This window comes from Myotis nattereri (assembly GCF_964212035.1).
Source record: "Myotis nattereri genome assembly, chromosome: 17".
NCBI lineage: Eukaryota > Metazoa > Chordata > Mammalia > Chiroptera > Vespertilionidae > Myotis > Myotis nattereri.
The window spans coordinates 31,774,881-31,801,594 of NC_138092.1; the positions used below are offsets into that span (position 1 = coordinate 31,774,881).

General features: G+C 48.8%; 1 pseudogene across 1 annotated transcript; it reads right to left on the bottom strand.

Moving 5' to 3' along the window:
* Positions 1 to 605: 605 nt before the first annotated feature.
* On the bottom strand, positions 606 to 1,741 carry LOC308533260 (ribosome production factor 1-like; annotated as a pseudogene). Its single transcript has one exon. The product of its transcript is annotated as a ribosome production factor 1-like (transcript).
* Between the last annotated feature and the right edge of the window lie 24,973 nt (positions 1,742 to 26,714).

Sequence of the window (26,714 nt, forward strand, 5' to 3'; positions counted from 1 at the left end):
GCCCCACCCTGCAGCTCAGATCAGTTCTTTTCATTTTCAGTCGACTGAGCAGGAGGATTCTCTGTGAGGCCCAGGTGTGGGTCGAAGTAAGTGTCATCACATAGTAGGCGGACGCAGACTGAGGGTGTGAGCTACCTGCTCATACAGTCTCCGTGTGCCTTCAGGGTGTGCTCAGCCTGAGAGACGGTGCCCCTGAGAATGCCTGAGTCGGTGGCCACCGCATGGTGTGCTCACAGGCATCCGACCGGGGCACTGATGCACCGGCCATTTCCTGCTCTGCAGGCTCTGTTTCGATGTTTTCCGTGACGTAGACGGCGTGATGTCTTTGGGGAAAGAGAGCATCAGGGACCCTTTGGCACAGAGCCCTGAAACGAGAAGATGACGAGGCCCTGCTGCCAACCAGGCAGAAGCAAACTTCCGAGGCTCTCGCTGGTTGGGGTGGAGAAGAAAGCACTTCTGTAGACCAGCATCTGTGCAGCCCCTGCGTTGTTTATTTCAGTAGGGAGACCACACCGGGAAGGGTGGCGCACAATTAGAGCAACCACTTTTTCACTTTACTTTTTGTATTTTTTAACTCTCACCAGAATGACTTTTCTTTATATTTCCTACAGAAACAGTGAGCACTTTGGTCCAAACACAAGAGAAGGTAAATGCCATTTTGAAGAGTCTCCTGTCACAAATCCGAGATAGGCTTGTTCAGCAAAGCCCAGTGCTGCTCCTTCAGTGCTGTGCAAATGGACCCTCCTTCCACGTGTCCCCATTTCCTGGGGCTTATGGACCCAGCCATGGTCTCCATATTTAGAATCAAAGGTTCCTTTCTGAAGACATCTTAATTTTAAGGTAAAACATGACCAAAGTGCCTGAATTCCCACCTTCTTTTCACTCTTGAGTATTTACTTGTAAAATCTGAGGAAGATATAATCCCTTTGATTGTGGAACGTGGCAACCTGCCTCCCGATAAACTGAGGATTATGGGGAAAGAGAGATGCAAACACCTGCCCAGCAGAATGACCCAGCCTGTTGTAAAATGGTTCAGAATGATTTCAGGTACGTGTTCTGTGGGCTCCTTGTCTCCTCTCTTAATTTCCTTACGCAGATGAACACTGCTCAGAAATGGGCAGGTGATCCATTTGGCAAGTGGCTCAGAATTAATCCATGGGGTGCTTTACAGTCTTCATGAATAACGATCAGATCTGTGAAATCTCTTGAGATGCACGGTGGAATCATCATTTTCAGAGCCAGCCCTCTTCTGTAATAAACATGTGAGCTGTTCACAGGGTTGCAGGGCTCTCCCATGAGGTCAGTCTGATGTAGTGAGGACCTTGTGAGAAGTTTGTCTGTGGAAGGAAGAAGCAAGTGCATCTGCAGCTTCATCAGAAGCCACCTCCTCATCGCTAGGTCCACTGTGGTTTCATCGTACGCTCGCTCGCTGGTTGTCCATGGTCATGGGTATGGACTTTGGTGGAGCCGTATCACTAAGAGCCGCTCTCTCTTCTTAAAGTTTTCTCTCAGCTGCCAACCTTCCCTTCTCCTGCTGCTGTTCCCACCGCATGAACATTAAGAGGTACCGCTATTTGTTCCTAATCCCCGAAATGCTGAAGCCTGGAGGGAAGGCAGAGACTTTTGGGGGTTGGACCCCGCTTTCTGTCACTCCATCATCAATGTCTGCAGCCTCCTGGGGTTCTTTGGTGGCGCCTTTGCATTCCAGGCCTTTCTCTCTGCTGCTGATGGTCTTCTCCATGGTGCTTGCTCCTTGGCTTCTGTATAGAAACGAGCCCTCACTTATTCACCTTGGTTAGGTCCCTGTCATTCGTTCTCCAAAACCCATCTAGCCTCTGCTTCACCCTGCAAGTCTATAACCACTTCTGTTTTAATTTCTCTATCAATGACCGTCCTTAATCAGAAGCAACAGTAACGGACTCTGGCTGATGGATGTACCCTGCAACCCCCTGCATCTTTGGTGAGAGGACTTATCCCTGCAGTTCTCTAAGATGCAGCATAGTTCCTGGTTACTATTTGCTAGAGATGGTCGGCATGCTTTAGGGACCTCCATCCACTTCTTTGACCAGAGTAGCCTTTGCTTCACTTCGTGGGGAGAACCAAAATGAGGATTCTCCTAATTGTTGAGATGATACACTGGTAACTGTGGGAGGGGTTTGGGATTTCACGAAATCTCCTGGGAGAGGACTTCGGTCAAAACTCTATTTCTTCCCCAAAAGCTCCCTCTCTGCCCAGCCAGTGTTGCTCAGGGTTGAACAATATAGGTCCCTGGTTCCATCCCCGGTCAGGACACAGGCCTGGGTTGCAGGCTCAGTTCTAGGAGGGGGCATGCAGGAGGCAGCTGAAGGCTGTCTCTCTCTCTCTCTCTCATTGATATTTCTACCTCTTTATCCCCCTCCCTTCCCTCCTCTCTAAAATCAATAAAAACATTTTTTTAAAAAAGCTACCTCTCTGATGAGACTACACTGATGCCTTGGGCCCCCAGGAGTAGCTGTTTCCTAAGGCCGCCAGTGATGCAGCCTGTAGAGAATGGCTTACAGAACATTGGCCCTCACCTCACCCAGGCTTTCTCGATGCTTTGATGGGGAGGTTGTCCTCGTGGGACACATGGTGAGGTCTGAGGGAATGTGTTTCGGTTATTCCACATCCCTCTCTCTCCAAACTCCAAGTCTTTAGATTTCCTTCAACTACATTTTATCAGCTGATTTTTGGCATCTCAGTCGCATTCAGCAGAGACTATCAGTCCCTAAATTTTGCATGTAAGACCTCATAAGGCTGCAAATGCAACTGGCAGTGTAGTTCGTCAGCCTGCAGGATCCAAGGTTGAGCTTGGCTTTTGGCTTCCTCAGGCACACGGCTGCAAGAATAAGAGGTTACTGTAACAGTCATACAAGCCCCGCATTTTCTAAGCATGCTTTGGGCCAAGATCATACATATGTGTGCTTTCTTTAATTGTCCATCCCGTGTAGAGATACCCCCCCCCCCCACCCTTTGAGCTTTCATTCCCCACGGCCTTCCTACCATGGTCTGGCAGCAGTCACACATCCCCGGAAGCCCACCACGCATGAGCACTGTATTCAGAGAATCAGTTTGCTGCTGTGCCATAGGCCCTCACAGAATCTCATCTTTCCCTGCACTTTCTTTCTGCCATCTGCCCGGACGAGGCCTGCTAACCAATCCCAGGTTTCCCTCATTACCTCGAGGTCTGTTTCCTATAACCACCTCTGGTTCCCATTTCTCCATCTGTGAGCATTCTTAGTAGTAAGAGCAGAAACCCACTGTGATTGATTTAAACAAAAAAGAAACTCATTAAAAGAGATATGAGGAATCTCGGAGAAATTCTAGGAGGGTGAGAGAAGAAGGAATAATACCCCCAAATTGCATCACAGAATCTATCCAATGAAGACCCCATGGCTACTGTCTCCCAGGATGCTCTGTTACCGTTCCCACCACTGACACCATCGGCCACAGTCCTAAGACACAAGAACCAGGACTGTTGAATGTGCGTTCACAAGGGTCACTGGGCCCGAGGGAACGCCTTTATCTCCTGATGTGATGCACTGCGAAGGCTGCGTTACCTCGGGAGTGTCTTCCCAATGACACAGGAGCTCAGGCGAATCATGAGAAAACATCTGGCAAAGCCAAGTTGAGGAACGGTCTGCAAAATGACTGACCAGCACTCTTCGGAAGTGTCAAGGTCATGAAAGACAAGGAAAGACGGAAGAAGAGTCTTTCATTGGAAGAGATAAGGAGGCACGACAGCTAAATGCAATCTAGCCAATGGAATTACAGAAAAAGGACAGAATGAAATAACTGGTGAAATCCAAACAAAGTCTGCAATGTAGCTAATGGAGCTGCACTAACATTAATTTCTTAGCTTTAATAATTGTATTGCGGGGATGTCAGGTGTTAACTTAGGGGAAGCTGTATGAGGGGTATACAACAACTCTGTGCTGTTTCAGCAGTTCATCTGTACATCTAAAATTATCTCAAAATGACCAGTTAAAACTAACCACCAAACAATATTATGCCCTATAACCAAGGGCACATTTGAATGGAGGGAAAGTGCTATATTTTCTCCTCTCCATCTGCTGTTTCCCTGAGTTATCACATCAGGGTTACCAGACACCCGTGATCAGCAGAGGGGAGGGAGGTGGCAGGTGGGAGGAGAAGAGAGAAATGGGCAAGAGCGGGTGGGGAGACCCCATGACAAGCGGGTGGGGAAGAGATTTGTAAGCAGGGCTTTGGGGTGCTTTAGATTCTGCCCCAAGGAAGACTATTTGCTTATGGGATGGCTTTGGAGATCACCATTTATCAATCTGGGATCAGGAGAAAGAGCTAGTCTCTTATTTAGAAGCAATTTTCCTTCTAATTAGAATATCGTCCAATAGAAGTTTCTGTGGTAATGGCAACGCTCTATATCTGTCCTGTCCTGTCCTGTTGCCACTAGCCCATGTGGCCGTGGAGCACTTGAAATGGTGCACGTGCAATGGAAGAACAATGTTAAATGAGATAGTCACACGTGACTCACAGCTGTAGGACCACACAGAGAGTTCTAGTAATGAGCTCAAGTCTTTTTTTCCTGTTGGTCATGGCATGGACCAAGACAGGTAAAGAGACATCATTTTCAAGATGTCTGTGTATGCATGTAATCGACTACTTAAACCCGAAAGACAAGGGGAAAAAAAGAGTAGCCAAGTGAATAGTTGTAGAATTGATACATCAGAAAATCGTGGGACTTCATAGCTGGAAGATACCTTAGAGTTCTCTGTTCCAACCTCCTGATTTTACCGCCAAGAAAGTTGGATGCCATGGGGAGTATGTGATTTTTCCAGGCCAGAGGCAGGACTAGAACCAGGTCTCCCCACCCCATTCCAGGGCTGAGCAGGATTGCATGTGGCCTCACACATGGGGAACTAAAGATTACATTTGCACCCCACTCATGCTATGCTTGCTACATACTGATAAGTCAGGGATGCACCCCACTCCAGTCCTTTCTACCCGCCTCACTCCTCCCTAGCTACATCAAAATATCCCAAAGCTGCTGTCTTTCAGCCACATGGCCTGACTTCTGGCCCCGAGGGAGGAAAAGAACTAAATAATAAACCCTCTGAGAGGATACGGAATCAAGGACACCAGAGAGCGTTCTCATAAATTGCCTCCCCATTACAATCTGAGTCTATTCACAACGGAGAACTCTAAATAAGATGAGGGAGAGGCTAATTCATTTCATAAACATCGCTTTAAATCTCTTCGTGTACCTGAGCCATGAAATTAATTACGACTGTGATGAAATGGAAAAAAAAAAGAGAGTTGTTTAAATGAATATTACCAGAGCTACTTTCCTAAGCAGTTTATTTTTCAAAGATGAGTAGGTGACTTCATGAATCTAAATCTCCTTAGGCAAAGGCGGAAGATGGCAAATGACAGTTCACTGGGTAATTCAGCAGAAAATAGATGTGATATTCTCATCACCAAAGGGTGTCCCTTTGTTCTTCTAAAACAACCAACAGAGTTTAAGTCACCCCCCGCCCCCGTGGGGTGAACACTGGGGAAACCCACCCTCAATGGAAATAGGAAATTTGTAAGATATGTGTAACCACTTTTCAGCAAGTTTGTGTGTGACAGAGCTACTATGAAGATATTCTAGAGCAGTGGTTCTCAACCTTCTGGCCCTTTAAATACAGTTCCTCATGTTGTGACCCAACCATAAAGTTATTTTCGTTGCTACTTCATAACTGTCATGTTGCTACTGTTATGAATTGTAATGTAAATATCTGATAAGCAGGATGGTCTTAGGCGACCCCTGAGAAAGGGTCGTTCGACCGCCAAAGGGGTCGCGACCCACAGGTTGAGAACCGCTGCTCTAGATGTTTTCTTTCTGGTGGTGAATTTGGGGTCCTTGACAAGGTCCATTTCTTGTCATTTCTCTCAGGAATGTAAAAAAGGCCAAAGCTTTCACCTGATTGTACAGAGAGATCATTCTAAGAAGTTTCACATTTTATACTCCTTCATTTGAATAAGAGCCCACTTTGGTGAAGATTCAAATCCACTTATTGACAGTGAATGTTTTCCTTAATTTGCTCCAGGTCTTTCCTGATCAGGACTCTGGCGCCGATGGTGATGGACAAACCTAGTGTGTGAATTAATTTCTGCTGACTGTAAGCACATACAAGCGCAACGGGACATCCTGAGCATTCGGTGCGGCCTTGGGATGCCCAGAGGAGAATGGTGTTTGTCAATCACTAGCTATCGCGGGCACCGCATAAAGAGTTAAGGATGGGAAAGACAGTATCACAGCAGCAGCTAATATTTACTGCACATTTTCTATGTGCTGGGCACTTTTCATCCATCATGTCTCATAATCCTCCAAGATAGTATTACATCATCTTCATTGATGAGGAAATTGAGGCAGAGAGAAGGGAGATAACTTGTCGCAGGGCGTACACCTGCCAGGTGACAAAGTCAAGATTTGCATCCAGGTGTATCTGACTCAGGCACTGAACTCAACCATCTTATTTGTTACCTTTTGGAGGACGGAGGCGTAGGGAGGCTCAGAACCAGTGGTTAATAGGGTCCCGTGGCTTCTGGCAGATTATTTCTGCTCTTTTAAGAATGTTTCTTGGCTCTACTCACCGTCCCACCCTCTAATTCCCCCAGTGTAGCTCCAGAAAGTTGCCCGGAATATTTGCCTTCAGTGACTTTCACTCCTTATTCACGCTCCTTCCTTTCCCCTCAACCCCACCCCCCACCCCTCCTCTGTGGTCTCAACTTTCATTTATTTATTATTGATTTTAGAGAGAGAGGGAGGGAGAGAGAACCATCAGTGTGCTAGAGAAACATCACATTGGTTGGCTCCCATACGTGCCCTGACTGGAGATCGAACCCAAAACCTAGATATGTGTCCTGACCAGGAATCGAGCCCATGACCTTCCAGCACATGACCTTCCCGTGCCCAGGACAACACTCCAACCAACTGAGCCATCCGGCCAGGGCTTTGGTCTCAATTTTTCTAGGTCCTCCTGGGCCCTCTCAAGTCATATGGAGTCTCCATCCTGTCTGGGTTCAGAGTATAAAGAGGGTGCTGAGTCAAGCTTCCTCCTTTGAGGTGAAGGCGGGCCCTCTGAGGACACCCTCATTTCCAGTGAGTCTCCATGGGGGGCATGTTCACTACCATGCTTCCCCTTGGATGGGGCTCCTCGAAACCGCTTCAGGACAGTGGGTCACAGAGGAAATGAGACATGTGCTAGCGCTACCATCAACTCTTCCTTTCCCCGGGAAAGCCAAACCTCCACGTGGCCAACCTGTTACACTGTGAAGAATCTGAGACGGATTTTAGAATTGCCCTAGAGTGGACTTTCTGAAAATGCCTCCTTTAAGCTGTCCCAACATGTCCGGGGAAAGACCATCCAAGTATATTTTCCAGATGGCTTTACCCGGCAGGTGATATTGGGGTGCTGATTTGCATTGTATGCAATTTGATGGTGAGAATGGCCTGTGTTGGCAGTAATATTACAGCCAAACAGTCATATGTGCATTTGCCTAAGTGAGTTTGGCCATAAGCCCTCAGGCCAAAAAAATAAAAAATAAAATAAAATAAAAAACAAGATAAAGAGGCAGCACAATGATACAATAGTGCAGGAGGCAACGTCTGGGTGTCCACACACTGAGGGCAGCCCTGGAAGGCCGACGTGGGCGTCAGAAGTCTGTCATTCTCTCAGCGAGTCTCAGGCGCCACGTGCCTTTGTGGTCTGAGCTGCCCGACTCTGGCAGGTAGAGAGGGTTCTCCCCAAGCTCCCACCGGTAACCCCACGGCCCCAGGTGGTGCTTTGACGACAGAGCAGCAGTTTGTCCGGAAGCGAGGAAGATCTGACCGTATTGGACTCTGGGGCCGCTCTCTCCCATATGGCCGCTTCTGAAGGAATTCTCAAGGGCGCTTTTGAAAACCTGTGGCTTTGCCCTGCGACTCTGCGAGGGGACTCCGCTGGGCGATAACGAGTGCGTCGGGTCCTGATAGTAACTCTCACCTGCTAAGAAGCAATTGTATCCCACGCTTCTGTCTGGCCGAGCATTGTGTTAGGCTCATGTAGTACATGCCAGCAATAATGACGGCTGGTCCCTCCACGCTGGACCCAATTATGCCATTGTCCTCGGGAGCAAGTGCCTGGGGGCGCTCACTCGGCAGGTGCCCCGTGGTGACGCCCCGCTGCATCAGAGAGGCCCGGCGGTAGAGGCTCGGCTCCGCTCCGCTCGGCTGCGGGTTGACTTCCCTCTGGGGCTGACGTTCCCACGTGGTGGTTCCTGGCACCGTCAGCTTCCCAAGTGCAGCAGAAGCAGCTTCTCTTTGCAGAGTCACGATCACAGTCTGGATGCCCGCTCCACTGGCTCGCACTGACCGGGTGTGGGCCACAGGCGCACCCTCCCCAGTCCCTGTGGCCAGGTGATGTGATGCTCTGATTGCTACAGAAGAACGAACGGAGAAGAACCAAGCAACACTTAGAGCAATGGTTCTCAACCTTGGCTGCACATTACAATCACCTGGGAGTGTGATGAGGCCCAGAAATCAGGATTTTAAAAAGATTCCCAGGTGATGCTAATGTGCAGCCAAGGTTGAGAACCACTGACTTAGAGAGATGGAGTTACATTTATTATTATTATTATTATTATTATTATTACGTGCGGGCCCAGAGAAAAGTGTCTAGAATTCTGGGCAAAGTCACACATGAAGTTTCCTGTATTTATACCTTTTTACCCTCTTCGTCTCCCAAATATGGGGTTTTCCGGTCCCCTTTGCAAGTTCTTAAAGAGCCCCTGTGTGCTGGGGCTTTGAGACCTCCACCAAAGGCTTGGCCTGGCGCCAGCACTGATAACTTCGTCTGGGGACAGTTTAATGGCCTCTCTGAAATGGGAGTACAGTGGGGCATTGACTTACGAGTGTCCCGACTAACGAGTTTTTTGAGATACCAGCTGTCTCTCGGCCAATTTTTTGCATTGAGTTGATGGAGTAATTTGAGTTAACGAGCTCCTTAACGAGCTCGGTCTCAGAACGAATTAAACTCGTAAGTCAAGGCCCCACTGTAGTCTTATTTTCCTTAATATTTAAGCAAGCAAGCATCTACAGAAGCCAAAATGCAGGGTTGAAATTTCAAACAGCAGTTTTTATATAAGATGGATGCTTCATGATGGGGCTGGTCCCGGAGCTCAGGTAGAGTCGCTCCCTCCACAAAGCGACTGACAGCAGGAGGTGACGTGCTCCCAGGAGAATCATGCTGCTGCTGCCTGGAGAAAGGACCAGGATGTCCACAGGCAACCGCAACCGTGTCAGCTTCCCGGACCCTGTCACCCCACTTCCTGCTTCCGTCACTGCCGTCCAGCCTCTCTCCTCATCCTTCCCTCTACCTCGCAGATGCTCTTGACTGGTGGTTTTTACTGTCTCCCAACTTCCACACCTTCACGCCTCCCATTGATTTTCTTCTCGGGGGCTCTTCCCGTGTCTGCTTACTCCAGAGTTCCTCTCTTCATGATTCACGCTCAGGCCCCTGAAAGTGTGCCTGGATCTGATAGGGTTCGGCAGCGTCCAGTGAGAGTGTGGGCATGTCAGGCCTCCTCGGAGCCACTCACCAGCCTGCAGCTGGGTTCCTCCAGGCGACCCTTCTCCTGGGACAGTGAACCCCAACACATGTGGTGTTGTCGATCAAGGGCCCATGCAGAAGGCGTCACCTCTGGCTTTGAGACAGCGATTTTCCTTTTCCTTTTCTGAAGACTCGAGGTTTACTCATACCCCTCTGTGGGGTGTGTGACTAGGTGGAAACTCTAGAAACCGACAACCTCAACGAGTAAAGGAAAATGGGTTTGATAAGAAAAGGTGAAAGAGGTTGCAAAAGGCTAAAAGGTGACCACGAGACGTTTCTAGAAAAGCAAAGGTGAAGAAGGACACTGCTCAGCTGTTCCGCACGTCCGGGGAGTGCCCCGCAGGCAGAGGGGTTTCAACAGCAAGACGCCACCTTCCTACTTACTCCAGAGTTCCTCTCTTCATGACTCACGCTCAGGCCCCTGAAAGTGTGTCTGGATCTGATAGGGTTCGGCAGCGTCCAGTGAGAGTGTGGGCATGTCAGGCCTCCTCGGAGCCGCAGGTGGCGGTGCCGAGAGAGGCTTCGCAAAGCTTTCTAAGCGCCTGTTTCTGATGAGGTGATGGAGTGGATGCCCGACTACTTCACGGTAGGCAGGGGGACTCACATTTATCACTCTGTCACTTGAGTTCTGACATATAAGAGGCCATGGGAAGCCCACTACTTCTTTGCGTTCATTTTAATAAAAGAGCCTTCAGTTTATCTACCATGCTGTCTTCCTTCCATCCTACTGTGATGACTCTTAAGTACAAGGAGAGTGAGGCAGGCACAAAATGTAAGGAGGCCCTGCCTCTGGGGGGCCAACCCTGTGCTCACAGGAGCCCGAGGGCCAGCACCCCCTTAACTTCTGTGCCTGGCCCTCTTCACAGAAGTGTGGTGGCTTCATTTTCCTGAAAGCAAAACTTTTTGGTCGGTTGGATGCAATGAATCACTTTGTTCTGCTCTTTCTGACCCCGGTAGTGGACTCAAACAAAAAATAAAGACTTTTGTTTGTAAGTGTGTGAGACAGAGAAGGTAAAAATTCTGTTTTCCTGAGTGTAAAAAAGAAAATCTTACTTTCATGTTAGCTCACGTAAAAAAAAAAAAAAAAAAATCCCTGTGGACCATCCAAACCCCTCCTCTCCGGCCGGACCGTCCCTGTGCCCGGGGCTGCCAGGTGGCCACCTGTGCTCAGAGCCCTTTCGTATCCGCAATCTGTTTCCTCTGGCCCCAGCGCCTCCAGACACCTCCTGTTCACCGGTCTTCCTGATAATTGGCTGCAGCCTTTTCCATTTTCCCCTCTAGGAGGCTGGCAGGGTTGTGTTACTTAGCACTTTGGGAGCTCAGTTCTTCCAGATTTTTACATACCCCCTCCATGGCCTTCAGGTAAATGGAAGGACCACCTGAGTACCCCGTGCTGAGGAGGAGGGCTCTGCGGCTGTCGCCAGCCTAGACCGAGCCAGGATGTTCTCCGATAACCTGGCGTCGTTGTCTCCAGGCTGCCCGGCATAACCGACACACCTCCTCGTGTGCGGCTCTCCTCCGGCCACGAAAAAGTCCTAAAACAATCACTTCCCCCCAAACCATGGGACCAGTTAGTCCTCATTCCCACACTGTCTGAGCGGCACTGAATTCAGTCAGTCATTCTCCCACTTCCTAAGAGGCCTTACTTTCGAAGCGCTGAGTGTACGGGCCCTCGTACTAGTAAGCATGGAATTTCCGTGGAAAATATTCAGGCTTCTTGCCCCACTAGAAATAGTTATGTCCTATCAGGATGACTCTTCCTCAAACATGTATTTCAGGAGGGAAAAAAATCCCTAGAAACCTTGGCTTTGGAGGTGTCTATTTTTAAGACTATCTTGAAAGATAACTGTTTTTTGACTAATAGATACGAACCATGTACAACAATATCAGATATTGGTGTTGCAACTCTGGTACAGGGTGTTGTGAAGAAATGAGCACTTTCCCTCTCGTGGGCTCGCAATGTCCCGGGCTTTGCTGCAGTTTGTTTGTGTGTTTGAGTTAGTGTCAAGCTGGTGATGTCATCCAGGGGCTATTTGGCTGGTCAGGATGGTCCCCCAGGGGGTCCTGCCATGGGAAGTCCCCAGTCTGGGCGTGGGCTTCTCAGGGCAGCCAATGAGGAGTTAGGGCACCTGGGAGTGTTGGCTTAGAATGACCTCTTGCTTAATCAACACCCACAAGAAACTGACATGTCAACCATGAGTCCAGTTAATTCCTATTTAAAGCAAAATATACCAACCAAATGGTCAAGAATATGTACAACCCTGGTGGCTGCTGATGTCTGTCCATGAAGCTTCCTGCTCCATGCCCATCGTAGGAAGGTACATCCCAGAGCATGTAAGTCACCCTCTTCCTCTTCCCCCCCAATAATGTTGCGAAGAGAGTGACAATTTTTGGATCTAACTCCCTTTTAAAATATATATATATATATATATATATATATATATATATATATATATATATATATATATATATCAGAGAGGAAGGGAGAGGGAGAGAGAGATAGAAACATCAATGATTAGAGAGAATCATTGATTAACTGCCTCCTGCGTGCTCCCAACTGGGGATCAAGCCCAAAACCTGGGCACATGACCTCCTGGTTCATGGATCAACGCTCAACCATTGAGCCACACCAGCCAGGCTCTAGCTCCCTCTTTAGTCCCCACCTGATCATCTCAGCCTTGAGGCTGCCGCACGGCATTCACTCAGTGTGTGTGGCCAAGCTCCTGTCTGGTGGCTTGATATTACCTTCCTGAGAATGTAAGCTCCTCGCTGTGGGACTGGCGTTCTTAGATTTCTGGAAGCCGTGCATTCACTGACTGTCCCTGAGCGTCTGTCATTTCTACGCACAGCCGATCTCATCTCGGTTTTCCCCATGTCACAGGGGACCTTCCTGAAGGGCTGAGTCGGCCCTGATGTTGCCTCCGTGTTCAGACCATTTTTAAAACAACCGCACAAAAGAGAAGAAGTGATGGATGTATCTATGATACCAGAGCAAAATGAAGGTTCGCTTTGCCCACCTCTGCTGAAGGTCAGCTGCATGCAAGTAAAACAACAAAGAAATGTTACAGAGACGTCTCAAGATTTGAAAATTCCACCCCCCCACCACACACACACACACACACACACACACACACACACACACACACACGACAGAGTGAGTGAACCAATGAAAATATAATTGTGTACTAAAAAAACACTGGAAGTGCGTAAAATCTCTCTCGCCTATGTTTTCACCATCTAGTTTGGATGTTACGAAGTTCTCGTAAAAACTCTCACTGTGGTCTGAATATCTACATTAAAGAACCCTCTGATCGAAGGCAGGTGATGTCTCATTTACGCTCTAAGGAACAAACAGCAAATGCGTCTCAGTGCCAGTCTGTGTGGGTAGGCTTTGCTTGCTAACACTCTCACAGGAGGCGGAGATGACTGATAACAGGACCAAGTCTAGGTTGTTTCTCTGGAGCTCACCTTCTCACCCCCACCCCCAAGCATCAGTCCGCTTTCTTTCACTACTATGAAGGCTCAAAGCAAATAAAAAAGTAGCACCGATGAGTCAGAACGCTCTCCTGGCTGGAAAACCACCATTGGAGGGGCCAGGAAATGACAATTGCAGCCTCCTGTGGTCCGTGAGTTATCAACCACACCCAGTGCCCTGTGAACCCAGGGAACCGCATATATCTCAGGAAAGAAACCCCTCCTCCTGGCGTGGTTGTGTTTTGTCCCATGTGACTCTAATCCCGGTCTTTTCCTGCAGAGCATCCATGATTCCAGGAAACGGAAGGCTTCCGTTCTCTGAGGGGCAGCTTCTCCGTGGGCGTAGACAGGCCTCCACTGGAACCCCGTTCTCCTGGAACCCGTTTCCTGGGTAGGACGTGCAGGTTTAGCTAAGCCGTGAAAGCAACACAAAGATAAGACCCATGACGTTTTCCTTGTTGTAAAAAAAAAAAAGCTGTCTGCTTACTATTCGCAGAAACAGTGAATCATTGATTTTGAAGGGACTCGGTCAATGTAAGGGTGAGCTCAGCCCCTTCTTTTTATTTGAATTTTACCTTTCCCTTGGGTGGGGGCTGCTTATGAGTCAACTATTCAAAGATGTAGAGGTACTGGAAGAATATGTCATGGGGTTTGTGGCTTTCTTTGGCTTCTACTCTTGTGCAATAAAATCACGTCTGCCGGTTTCCTTAGGTAAGAGCAGAAACGACCAGCTGGAATGCCCATCTGCCCATACATAGTTTAAATGCGCAAATACTTTGAAACATTTAAAAGATCAGAAGTAGTGGGAAACATTACATCTGCAGTCCCAGGATATTTCATGTTAACCTGTGTGGCTGGAATAAGTGTGCAAGCTGATGTATTCATCTCGGAGGCTCTTGGACACATGACCCTGATGTACATTTAAATTGCTCACGTGGTAAATTCATTTGCAATAGACTCCAGTTTGATTTTAACATTTCTTCACAATCCTGTGTGAATGTCATTCTGGTTTTGGTTTCAAAATAGTACCTATCTCTGAAAGTGCTTCTGTATTTATTAATTTAACAACTACTGTTGCTTGTCCCAGAAGCACCAGGCCTCAAAGATGGAGTGGAGAACAACACAGAATGCGTGTTCCTGTCCTGCTGGCTCTTTTGGCTCAGAGAGGAAAATGAAAAAGTAAGCAAACAAAAAATAAGTTATTTTACATGATGTTAATTCCTGTGGAAAAATAATAATAGTTAAAAAAAAAAGTGCTAGGGTGATCTGACCAGTTCAAAGGAAGATGTCCCTGATGTGGAAACATTTAAGCTGAAGAATGAAAAAGATTAGCCAGGCAAAGGCGCAGGGTATTCAAGGCAGAGGGAGAAGCATGTGCAAAGGCCCTGAGGCCCGAAGGTCTCTGGTAAAGCATGAGGTCCTGAGTCATGGTTGGAGGTCAGCGATGTGGGGTGCTGGAGTAAATAGCACTGGGCTGGTCCAGGTGGTGCTAGCTTGTCGGCCAAGGGAAGCAGCTGGAGTTTTATTGATTTTTTTACAGAGAGGAAGGGAGATGGATAGAGAGTTAGAAACATCAATGAGAGAGAAACATCGATCAGCTGCCTCCTGCACACCCCCCACTGGGGATGTGCCCGCAACCAAGGTACATGCCCTTGACCGGAATCGAACCCGGGACCCTTCAGTCCACAGGCAGACGCTCCATCTACTAGGCCAAACCAGCTAGGGCTCCATTTTAAAAAGAGCTTTCTGGCTACTGGCTGAGAGGAGGTAGGGAAGAAGAAGTGGAAGCCCCAGCTTCCTTTGTACAGATTAAATGAGATAATAAATGCTTAGCATTTGGTGCAATCCTTGACACATAATAATTACCCAATTCATGTTAGTGATTATTATTAATGATTATTACCAATATTGGTCACAATAATACCTCAGTTTGGCATTGTACCTGATGGTATAAATTCAACATGTACATCTGAAATTAAGTGTCCTCTCTGATTTCATTCAGTATAATGTAATAAAAAAAAAAATTAGCTCAGGAGTTGGGAAGTGAGTTTGTTGGCCTAGCTGGGACTCAAGCATAACACCAGTTTTGATCCCTAAACTGTTTACTGTATTATTGTCCATATAGTAAGTTGTATCTGTTGAATGCAAATCTAAAAAAAATTTAACTTATTTATTTTTAATCCTAGCCTGAGGTTATGTTTCTATTGATTTTTAGAGAGAGAGGAAAGGAGGGAGGGAGGAAGAGAGAGGGAGAGAGAGAGAGAGAAACATTGATGTGAGAGAGAAACTTCAATCGATTGCCTCTTGTACTTGCCCAGACCAGGATCAAACCTGCAACCTCTCAGTTCATTGGAACAACTCTCAACCAACTGAGCCACACTGGCCAGGGTGGGTGCAAACTTGTTAATGAGCAAGTGTGTAAAATATTTTCCCCACTAATTGGATTAGTGTACCAATCTATGAAAGAAGACACTTTTTTCCCCAATTACAGTTGACATTCAATATTAAATTAGTTTCAGGTGTACAGCATAGTGGTTAGAAATTTAAGAAGACACTTCTGGAAAATACTTTATTTTCCAGAAATCATTACATTTTCTTCGTGAGATTTACTTCTGACCCAACCAAGAATATATGTAGAGAGAATGTGTGTCTGCAAATTAGCAATTACTTACTAAATCTCAAGCTTTGGGAAAGGGTCTTTATTGGCCTTAGAAAACCAGAGCATCTGTACCCATTCTCCCCTGTCTCCTGTCGGGTTGAGCACCTAATCACAGCTCCTCAGCCTCCAGGCACTAGGGTAGAACTGACAACTGCTGGGGAGCTCTGTGCCCTCTCCTGGGCCCCTCTCTGCCTCAGTTTACTCATCTATCAAATGGTTGTAATAATCGTGTTGTCCTTTTAGGGCTGTGAGGATAAAGGAAGGGAATTCATTCAAGTGTATTCATAGTGTCCAACATACAGAGAGCTCAACGATTGTTAACTGGGGGAGTTATTATTGTTATTTGAAGACCAAAGTACCCGCTCTCCTTTATTTGACCCTTATAATTCCAGATAAAAGGATACTTTTGGTATTTGGTAAAAACTGCTTTGCTTATCAGAAAACTTTAGTGTGAGGACTTTTGCTATTTTATCTGTGACCCTAATCTGACCCTGGAGCCAGGATAAGACCTGGAAGAGACCCCACCCCCCACCCCCAACCCCCCACTCCCCAGCTGTCCAATCTCAAGTCACAGCCTCACAGCTCTGAGAGGTGGCCCTCCAAGGCTGCTGGAAATTACACTGGTAACCTGGGAGTTTGATAAGCCATGGGTCTGGGGTTTCAATTCCCTCTGCCCTCGGCCTCTCTAACTGGCAGTAATTATCTTGGTAATGCTCTAATGCTAAGTAATGATGCTGCTAATGCACACTGCATTTTCACGCACAGGTGCCAGCTGTTACCTCGCTGGGGCAGCTGACCGCCTGGTGCACACTTGGGCACAGTCACTGGGCCCAGCCCCGGCCCGCACCAACAAAACAAAGACCGCCCAGCCTTCAGCCTGTCTGCCTGCCCTCCTCCCTCCCTTCCCAGCCCCCTCTGCCCTCCCTCTTCTCTAGTCCCTTCCCCTCACTGCCCTCCCTCCCACTGGTGGTTTCTTCCTGCGACAGAAATCCAGGAAACCGCCCCCCACACTTCCTCTACCCACGATTTTCTCCAGGGCCTGACTCACACAATCCAGCTTGGTTTGGAGTTCCCTGTTCCCTGTCCCATGAGAAACCCCGACTCTCCCATTCATTTCTGGGAGTACCGGCTGGCCTGATAAGGTTGCTTATTTTTGAGTCCCATAATTGACCTTTCATCATCATTAAAAAAAAAAAAAGAGGCATATTGAAGACAAATGACCAAAGAACAAATGTGAGGCTGTTGGCTTCCCTCTCTCTCTCTCTCTCTCTCTCTCTCACACACACACACACACACACACACACACACAAAGACCCTTTACACACTGGCCCACAGAACAGCCTCCAGCACACACATCTGCCAATGAGTCGGTTTTCAGTAACTTTAATCTCTTATAATTCATTGTTTCTGCGGTGCCGGTTACAGTTGCTCAGAGGGCAGACCAGCAGGCCAATTTGGCACACAAACAAATTTAAATGTGAACCGAGGGGGTTGCCCACCTTATGATGAGGGGTTGACTAGCTGCCAGAAAAACAAAACAGAAACAAAACAATAGGTGGGGTTGATGAGGGCTGGGGACAAGAGTTGCCGTTTCTAAACCGGGTGGGGGCTCCTCTAATCTTGACAGCGCGAATAATAGGGGGGTCACAGCACATCTGCTCCGGAGGCAGACAAAGAGCAAGGTGGGGCCTGGCGGCCTGCGGGCGAGCTTGGGCGCCTGAGGAAGGGCCTGGGGTGTGCGCGCCCGCGGCAGCCCCCGCACATCATTTAACCTTGACTTCTCCCTCCTCGCATCTGGTGCAGGCGGGCAGAAAGCCGGTCCAGATGGGCATCCTGAGTGTGACCACTCTGCCCGCCTCCACCATCTCCTGCAGATGTCGCCCGTGGCTGGGGGCGGTGGGGGGGGGGTGTGGCGGGGGGGGGGGGACCACACCACCCACGAAGCCCCACGCCCTGTGGGCCCAGGGATGCTGGGCACAACGCAAACGTTCCCCGAATGCCCCTGCTGTCCCCTGGCAGGGCCCAGCTGGGACCTGAGCACTCAGGCCATTGCTGGGTGCTCCTGCGGGGGTCCCTGGGAACAGTGATAACCCTATGCTGACCAGCGAGGGGTGCGGGTGTCCCCACAGCTGGCACATCCAGCAGCGCCGAGCTCTGAGGTGTCCTGGGGGCCCCCAGTCACAGTGTGGCCGTGCAGGGCAAGTCCATGGAGACAGACCACGTAGTGACAGGCCAGAGGCGGCTGGAGGGATCCATAATTTATGATGTTGTTCTTAGCAGTTGGGTTTGGGATTTCGCAGGCCTTGTCTGTTCCCTTCCCATTTGTTGCTTCCATCCTGTGAGAGAAGGCTCCTCCTCCCCTCCCTGAGACAGTGGCAGTGTCTTCCTGAATTAATTGGAAAAATAAGTGGGTTTCTACTTGAGATTGCTGAGGGGGCTGTGGGGGACACAGGCCAGGGAGGGGCTGAGAGAGAGAGTGCTTTGTCCGCGGGATACCTTCCACTAATCTTACCCAAACTGTAGAGAAAAAGAGCTCTATTCCCAGAGAATTGGGGTGGGAGGGTTGGGCTGTGAGTGAGGACAGATCTGCCCCTGCCACCATCCATCATTTTCCTCGCTTAGAAATGAACCGCGTGGCCCTCGGTGATTTCTGTGAGCTCTGCAGGCCCTCCAAAAATGATGACGTAGGTGGAAGGAAGGGAAGGGTTCATTGCTCCTCCTTGCAAGGAGCCAGGACACCTTGAGGGGCCCTTTGGCAAAGGATGCTCTTGCCCTAGGAAGTTCCTGTAATGACTGTGGTGATTGGGGGAAGATTGATGGACTGTATCAAGTTTTCGTGCCATAAGTGAGTAAGTGATGGGCACCATAAAGGGCCCCAAGCTAGGCCGGGGGAAGTTTTTCTCTTGTTCTGTTTCCTTTTTCTTTTCTTGAAAAGAAATTTATCCTAAGAGCCTTCTTTTTCTCTTTTGGGCTCAGCGTTGCTCAGGGTGCGTCTGTGGCAAATGCTTGCTGAGGCGGAGCGGGTAGACGTGGGTGGACTTGACTGGGAAGAAAGAGGCCTGAAGTGGTCACCTCCATCCCAGTGGCCCATGCCACCCGGGGCCGAGGAGGGAGCAGGCCAGGCCGGGGGTGACCTGCGAACCCCAGAGCCCGCAGCCCCTGCAGGTGGCCGGGTCGTTTTTGTGGTTTACAAATGACCACGTCAGGTTGAAGCCACAGTCGCTGTGGTTACAGGCAACCGTGATTACTCACACAGTTAGTGACCCAGTTATGGCACACCCTCTTTAAAGGGACATCACTCAACATCTTCCTAGCTCGATTTCAGAAATGTTCCGCGTAGACGGGGAAGATGAAGAGTGCGCGGGGCGGGGGACGGAAGCCCAGGGCGTGTGTGCGCTGTGCCAGGAGTCTGGTTTTCGTAAAAGCAGCAGATCCGGGGTGTGCCTTTGGAGGCACGTAGAGCTTCACTGAGCTCTGACCGAGGCTGCTCTCCCGGTTCGGGGATGGCCTTTTTGGAAGGGGGTGCGGGAGAGAGAGGGCGCGAGCGCCGCCGAGGTACCTGGGAGCTCTGACTTGGCCTGTCTGTGCCTGGCCATCTGCAAAATGAAAGTGGGGAGGCAGGAAGGGGAAGAAGAACCTGGCCTAGGGAGGCTTCTGTGGGTTTTTACCTTTTAAAAATAGCATTTCTTTTTACCACAATGGCACAGGAACCCAGCAATAGTAAACAAATTAGTTTAGGTTCTTTTATCTGAAAAGTAAGTAGAGCAAGTCTTTCTCTGACTCTCTCTCTCTCTCTCTCTCTCTCTCTCTCTCTCTCTCTCTCTCCCCAAAGAGGAAATGCTAAACAAAATCCCCCTCTTCTGAAAGGCTTCTGGGCTGCTGAGTGTGTGTCCAGGAACAAGTAGTCTTTTATTCGAATGGTCTCCAGAAGTTCAGAAGCAAAAAGTGTCCCGCGTCTGGTGCCCCACCATCCAGGCTCCGGCGGATAGTGCAGCTTTTCTGTCCCGAATCTGTGATCTGCTATCACAGTCCTTTAATTCCTCCGAACAGAAGGCTCTTTGGGAGAAGAAAGCTGGGGGTGGGGAGCAACATTAGGATCAGTCTCTCCACAGCCCCCCACCCCCGTTACCCACCCCCACCCCCACCCCCACCTTTGGCTGTGTTTTCCAGTGGGCAAGTAGTGCTTGAGTTCTTCTGATCTTCCCCGGCATCTCACTGAGGTGAGGCAGGGAAGGGTTAACTTGCCAGGGCAGGTCTCCCTGCTGGCCTGTTTCACTGGGTGGAGCAGCTGGCCAGGCACCACCTAGGAACTGTTCATAAAAAGGAGACGCCCTCCTCCTGATGCCCTTTATCTCCTTTTTTCTTTATAGTGTGTTTTATACAATCTTCAGAGATGAGCATCTTTTTAAAGTCCTAGGTCCCCTTTAACCTTTGGAAGTTTGCAGCCGTTCCAGACATTCCAGAGGTAGCATCCGTTGAGACGAAAGGGAAGAGGCAAATAATTAGGGAGAAGGTGGACAATCATCAGAGAGATGGGCAACGATAATTATTTGTAACTAAATCTTGATTGCTTATAAGCAGTTTTCAACATCCGGTCACTTGTTGTGAGTGGACGCTTCAATTCAAATGAATTGAATTTGTCGCACTTTTACCGAGCGGCCTCGGTACGGGCCCGTTGCTTCCTGAGGTGCCAAGGACACGGGTGGGAGTAAGACACCCAAGGCCACGTGCTCCTGGAGTTCATATTCTAGGCAGGAAGGGAGCTAATAAGTCATTTTTAAAATAATTTTGGAAGAGGGATTTGTGCTTTGAAAAGAATAACACAGGGCAGAGAGAAGGCCTCTCTGAGGAGCTGACATTTGAGCTGAGATTAGAAGCAAAGGGAAGGCAGCCGTGGAAGGCAGCTCCCTGGGGGAGGCAATCTGAGGCTGGCATGAGCTGCTTGAGTTCAGAGACAGGAAGAAGCTGCACCATGGGCTTGAGGGCAGGCAGGGTGGAGAGGAGGCTCAGGGTTCCTTCATTTTCAGACTCATCCATGCTCTCCAGGGTAGGTGATTTGCACAACTCCAGGGGGCGCTGCCCTAACTGCCAGTCTGCACGCTACCAGCATCTGCCCTGGCTGACTTCCCCCATGCAAACCAGCAAAACAGCTGAGAGGCCAGACTCGGTCCCTTTATCTACAAATCTTCCTTGACTTGACTTGAAAGCCAGCAATGCTGATTGAAAGCAGAAGACATAGCTATTGTAGGAGGAATACGATGTCCGAGGTGGGGGAGGGGAAGTAGAGAGGCGTGAGTCTGTGGAGTTGGCCAACTGGTGGGCACAGGCTTGGGTTACATAGTTCTGAGGTGAGAGATCAATGACACAAAGCAGAACCAATAGTCCCCCCCCACACACCCCCCCTCCAGGAGGGACTTGTGCCCAGCAGAAGTGACCTCTCAGGCCTGGGGTGGCCTTCATTTCCCCTCTTCCTTTCCCTCTAACTGTACCCATCTCAGGGCCCCTGCATCCAGGCCACAGATCAGCCTCACAGTTCTCCCAGGAGGCCTGGGGCGTCCCTCACTCACTTTCTCGTCTGTCACAGCCTCCAGGGTGTGAGATGACAGAGTTGATTGTTTGCTCTGAGTTTCCTAGGAAAAGAGGCCCCCTCCTCTTCCTGCCTTACTCTTTCCTAAATTTAGATTTTCGATGGGTAGGGGTTTTCCAGTTTGGGGGTAGACCATGAGTAAGAAGGAGAAGAAATAAGGGAATATTAAATGAGGCAGCGGGGGTGTGATGATACCCCTGACTTTCATCCCCAGGACCCTGAGTTTGGGAAAGAGAATTGTTTTCACTTGTAAGCAAATTCACACAATGGACTTTTTCGGGTTTTTACATTTTTTCTGGGGTCTCTCACTTGGCTGGGCTGCCCACACCCCATTCCTCTCAGGACTTCCGGGGAGTTTCACCACAGGCCTCTGGAAAGTGGATGCGGGTTCTCCATCTCTGCTCTGGCCGCTCTCACTGGCCCCGCAGCCATGGAAAAGCATCCAGAATGGCCACCCAGGGCTGCATCGCCCTCGCCCTCGGCAGGGAGAAGGCTCTGCAGCAGCCTCCCCGGCTCAGGCCCAGCAGAGGCAGCAGCTGAGTGAGCAGAAGCGGGGACAGCGGCCAGGCCTGGGCTCCTCTCACACGCTCTCCCTGACCTGGCCGCACTCAATCAGAAGAGTCTCCCTCCAGCTTCCTATCTCGTTCCACTTCCATTCTCTTCCAGGACAGAGGTTTCTACTTTGTTTTGTCAAGCTACCCAGAGTCATAGCAAACTGATACAGATCCTAGTCCATCTTTCCCTTCATCTCCCAAGATCCAGCTCCGGCTTCTAAGACAGTGGGCTTCATTCTAACTGTGCCTTTTACTGGCCATACACCCCTGATCGGTTCTATGATTTCTCGGAGTGTCAGCTCATTTGTCAAATGAGGATGATAACAGCCCCTCCTAATGTAATAGCTGAATGAAAGGAGACCCCTGATGAAGAGTTCCTCGAAACATGCCCAGCCCTCGGGAAGGGCTCAAATCAAGAGACCTGCATTGAATATCGTGAACCAACCCCTTAAACTCCCTCCTGCCCTGGCTTTTGTAACCTCACACTACGTCCAGGTGACCTCTGATCTCAGCCTTCCTCTCTGTCTCCTTGAAGTTCTCATCCCAGTCTTCTCTGCTCCCTTTGATCTAACTGGGCAGTTCCCGTTGGCCTGTACGTGGCTCACCTGGTACAATCTCCCTCATCCATTCTGCCGCTCTCAGCTCTACCTGGGTCATTCCAAATGGTCACCCCCAGCCCTCACCTCTCTGCAGCTGACTTCCTGTGACTCTAAGCTCCACGGGGACTTCTCAGATCATCACAAACCCGGTCGAACACCCAATTCATCACCTTCCCTCAAGATCAGAATCCTCTCCCCACCTCCAAATGTCTGATTCTATTCTTGGAGCTACTGGGGTCCCATCTTCTCCCGAGCACCCTTCCTCTCACCATTGCCTCCATCTTCGTTCAGTGTGTCCTTGTCATATAATGATTTGCTTCCCAAGACCATCATATGCGTCGGGTTCCTGAGTCTAGAGCCTGTGATGTTCTAGTTGCTACCTAACCTGCCCCTGCTCCTGCCCCCAAGCTCCAAGTTCTCTCTGATCTGTTCCACAGTCGGCTCATCGGCCCCATAGGCAGCCTGTGGGAGAGAGACGACAGTCCGTCTGGTCTCTTATCTCAGCCTCATTGTGTGTGAACTTGATTTCCTCACCTGAGTCGCATGCTCCTGCACTGGTGTAGCGGAGATTTTTGGCTTATGTCCACCCTGAGTGTGATGTTAGGAGGAGGGATTTCTAGAAAGGCCTGTGAGGTTTGATTTGCATGAAGATCCAAGAAGGTCTTGGGTAAGGACTGCCTTTCCCAGGACCAAGGGCCAAGGTAGTCAGAGTGTAATCAGAGAAATGAGAGGATAAGCCTAAGCAGTGGTCGGCAAACTGCAGCCCCCTTGCGTGTGGCTCTTCCACAAAATACCACGTGCAGGCGCACACGTACAGTGCGATTGAAACTTCGTGGCCACACTCAACGGGCTAAAGAGCCGCATGTGGCTCGCAAGCCGCAGTTTGCCAACAACGGGCCTAGTGCAAAAAGGGAGGAGACATTTCAGATGCACTAATAATAGTAACGGTTAATATGACCATTCATGTTGTTCTCTAGCCTCATCGCCCACCTTTCAGGACTTGTAGCAGATCCTTGAGAAGGGTAAGCTATAGCAAAACACGTGGAAGAGCTGGTTCACAAAAGTACCTGTGTGTTATGAGCATGAGAACACATGCACTCATCCCTGCAATACTTCCTAAGCGTGCACTGTGGGCTCAGCAGGGGGGATATGCCTACACGGAGTTCACAGTCCAGCAGGGGAGACAATCACGCAAACAAGGAACAACCAGGAGGATCAGCGTGTGCTGTGGGCGGGCAGGCCCAGAAGGCCACAGGACCACATACTGGGGATACCTCACCTCCAGCTCAGAGGCAGATGAGGCTTTGCGAGGACACGGGGGACTCAGAGACGAGAGGAGAGCAGGAGTCAGCCAGGTGGAGGTGGAGTTCCACGCCGAGGGGAACAGGGTACACAAAAGTCCTGCAGGCGGAGAAGCACGGCCTTTTGAGGACCTGAAAGAGGCTCAGCCTGGGCAGTGTGGGCAGGATGCTGAGAGGCAGGACTGGCGAGGGTACAGTGAGCACGGCATTGTAGATGGTACACGTGAGCTTTGCTTTTACCCTAAAAGGCAAAGGAAAGCCATGGGAGGGTTTTAGATGCTGGGGTGTGTGTGTGTGTGTGTGTGTGTGTGTGTGTGTGTGTGTGTAAGGGTCAGACGTGAGTATTAGAAGGGTGGTCGAGAAGCAAGACTGAGACAGGGAGACCAGGTAGGAGGTTGCTGCACATACCAGATGTGAGGTGACGGAGCCTGGGCCAGGGCAGGGCAGCGGAGGGGCAGAGAAATGGACGGATCTGAGCAATAGCTGAGAAGCCGTGTAAGAGTCTGATTGTGGGAGGAGAAGCCGAGGGGAAGGTGGAGGCTAAATCTCCTAGGTTTCTGACCTGGGCAGGTGGGAGGGTGTTTCTAACATTTGCCGAGCTTGGGGGACAATTGGGAAAGTGGATGCGTTTGCTTGGGTGCATATTAGGTTCGCGGATCCTGAGACACGCCCAAGTGGGTGAGATTTTTTTCAATCTCTCGTGGTCATCATTGGCAAAGCCAGGAGAGACTTGAGAAACACCATTCCGCTAATTGGTGTGTTTATTTCTGCTGTAGTCTGGGACCTTTTGGTAGTAAGGAAAGACATTCACACAAGCCAGCTCAAATAAAAGGTGGAATTGTTAGGATACAGAGAGCTTCATGGGCTCCGTTGCTCCCAGGGAAGCTGTGAGGATGGGAGGGGCTCTTCTGAACCACGCAGGGCAACGTGGCCCCTCGTTCCTTCATTTCTGCTTCATCCCCTCTGGGTAGACCGGTCTTCTGTGCTCGTCCATGAGGCCTCCGCCCTCCATATATTTATTCTTTCTAGATCTGACTCCTGCTTTTGCCACCCAACAGACCTAACATCTGGATTAAAAAGTTTATATGGGCTTCACATTTCTGCATTTCTTTATTCAAATTCTTGAGAAGAGAGGATCTTCTCAAGATCTCAAGATTGACACTAAGAAGTGAATGGCAGGCAGCTTTGGGTCAGGTGATCATCCTTGTCCTAGCACTGACAGCAATTTGTGTGTGTGTGTGTGTGTGAGTGCGCGCGCATGTGCATATGTATGTGTGTTTGTGGGTATATGTATGTGTGTTTGTGAGTATGTGTGTGTGTGTGTGCATGCATGTGTATATGTATGTGTGTTTGTGGATATATGTATGTGTGTTTGTGAGTGTGTGTGTGTGTGTGTGAGTGCGCGCGCATGTGCATATGTATGTGTGTTTGTGGGTATATGTATGTGTGTTTGTGAGTGTGTGTGTGTGTGTCTATAGGTGTGTGCATGTGTGTATATATTGTATGTGTGTATATGAGGGGGGTGCTTTTGTGTGAGGGGAGTGGTCAGGCCAGTTGTATTGTTGAGTACAGAACTTTTGGTTGGATGCAATGTTGACACATTATTTTACTTATCTAGCCTATCCAATGTTGATTCTGCTGTTTCTATGTGTTCCCTGTAGCAGAAGAAAGAGTCGGGCTGACAAAACTGATTCTGTGTGCTTCCTTTCCCAGTAGAGGTTGGGAAGTTTACATATACACTCACAGCTTCATTTCTCCTCTCTGTAATGACAGTGGTTCTGTCCACTTCTCTGGGAGAGAGAATTAAATGAGATGACGCTGAGAAATGCTTGACAGATGGCAGGAAGCACTCAGCAACTGCTCTTTCCTTCCTTTTGCTTCTCCTTTGTGCTTGCCTGTTCAAGTCACTGTATTTCCAGAAAATAGGAATTGTACTTATCATTTTTTACGAAGTGATTCTTATGTGTATTAATAAATCTTTATAGAATGATCAAGTATTTTATTCCATTAAAAGTAATTGTCATCATTCAATAACATTTTGGAAAATGGAAATGAGGAAAAATCATTTACCCATAACCCTGCCATCTAAATAAAAACTCAAACTATTCCTTTTCAGCTCTTTTCTTAGGCAATTTTTTCATGAAACAGAATCATAATTTACACATAATAGAAAGCAGTGTTTTAAAATGTTTCAACAAGTTATTTGTAGGATAAAAATATACTTTAAAAGCATTTAATTTTCATAAATCTGGAATATTGATTGGCATCTTACTCTAATTTCCTCTGTTTTGTCCAGAACATTTCACAGATGAGGCAGTGTTCAGTTAGAACCAAATTTAGTTCTACCAAGTTACAAACATGTTCCAGGCAGGAGCTATATCCATCAACTGTGCTTTGATATGTTAGATTTAATGCAAGGCTAATGAGGCCAAGACATGGGTTTTTTTTCTCCTCACATGAGCCAATTAGCCTTACTAACTATTACAGCCACAGATTTCACCTCAAGCTTGGTGAAATGAATGGCAGGAGTCACCAGGGAGACTGAGAGAGAAAGGGGAGCATTCAATGCAAATCCATGACCAGCGCTAGACGGCCTGTCTTTGAACCATTAGGTGAACTTGGTGGGGGAGGCTTAATAGGCACAATTGGAAAATTTCATGATTGAATGATTGTTGGATTCTAGAATATCAGTTCTAGATGCTGCTAGAACAAATCTAGTCCAGATCCAGCCCTTTCCAAGGTTGGGATGAGAAAAAAAACCTTCCTAGCTTAAAATGAATTAGGGGTCAAGAGCCTCAAACAAGGATGGAACCTAGGGAATCCCTGCAGCAGGCTTTCTTTGTCACCCCACCCCACTGATTGGAGTTAGTAATTCTGAGAGAAGGGTAAAGTGTAGCTACCAATTGGG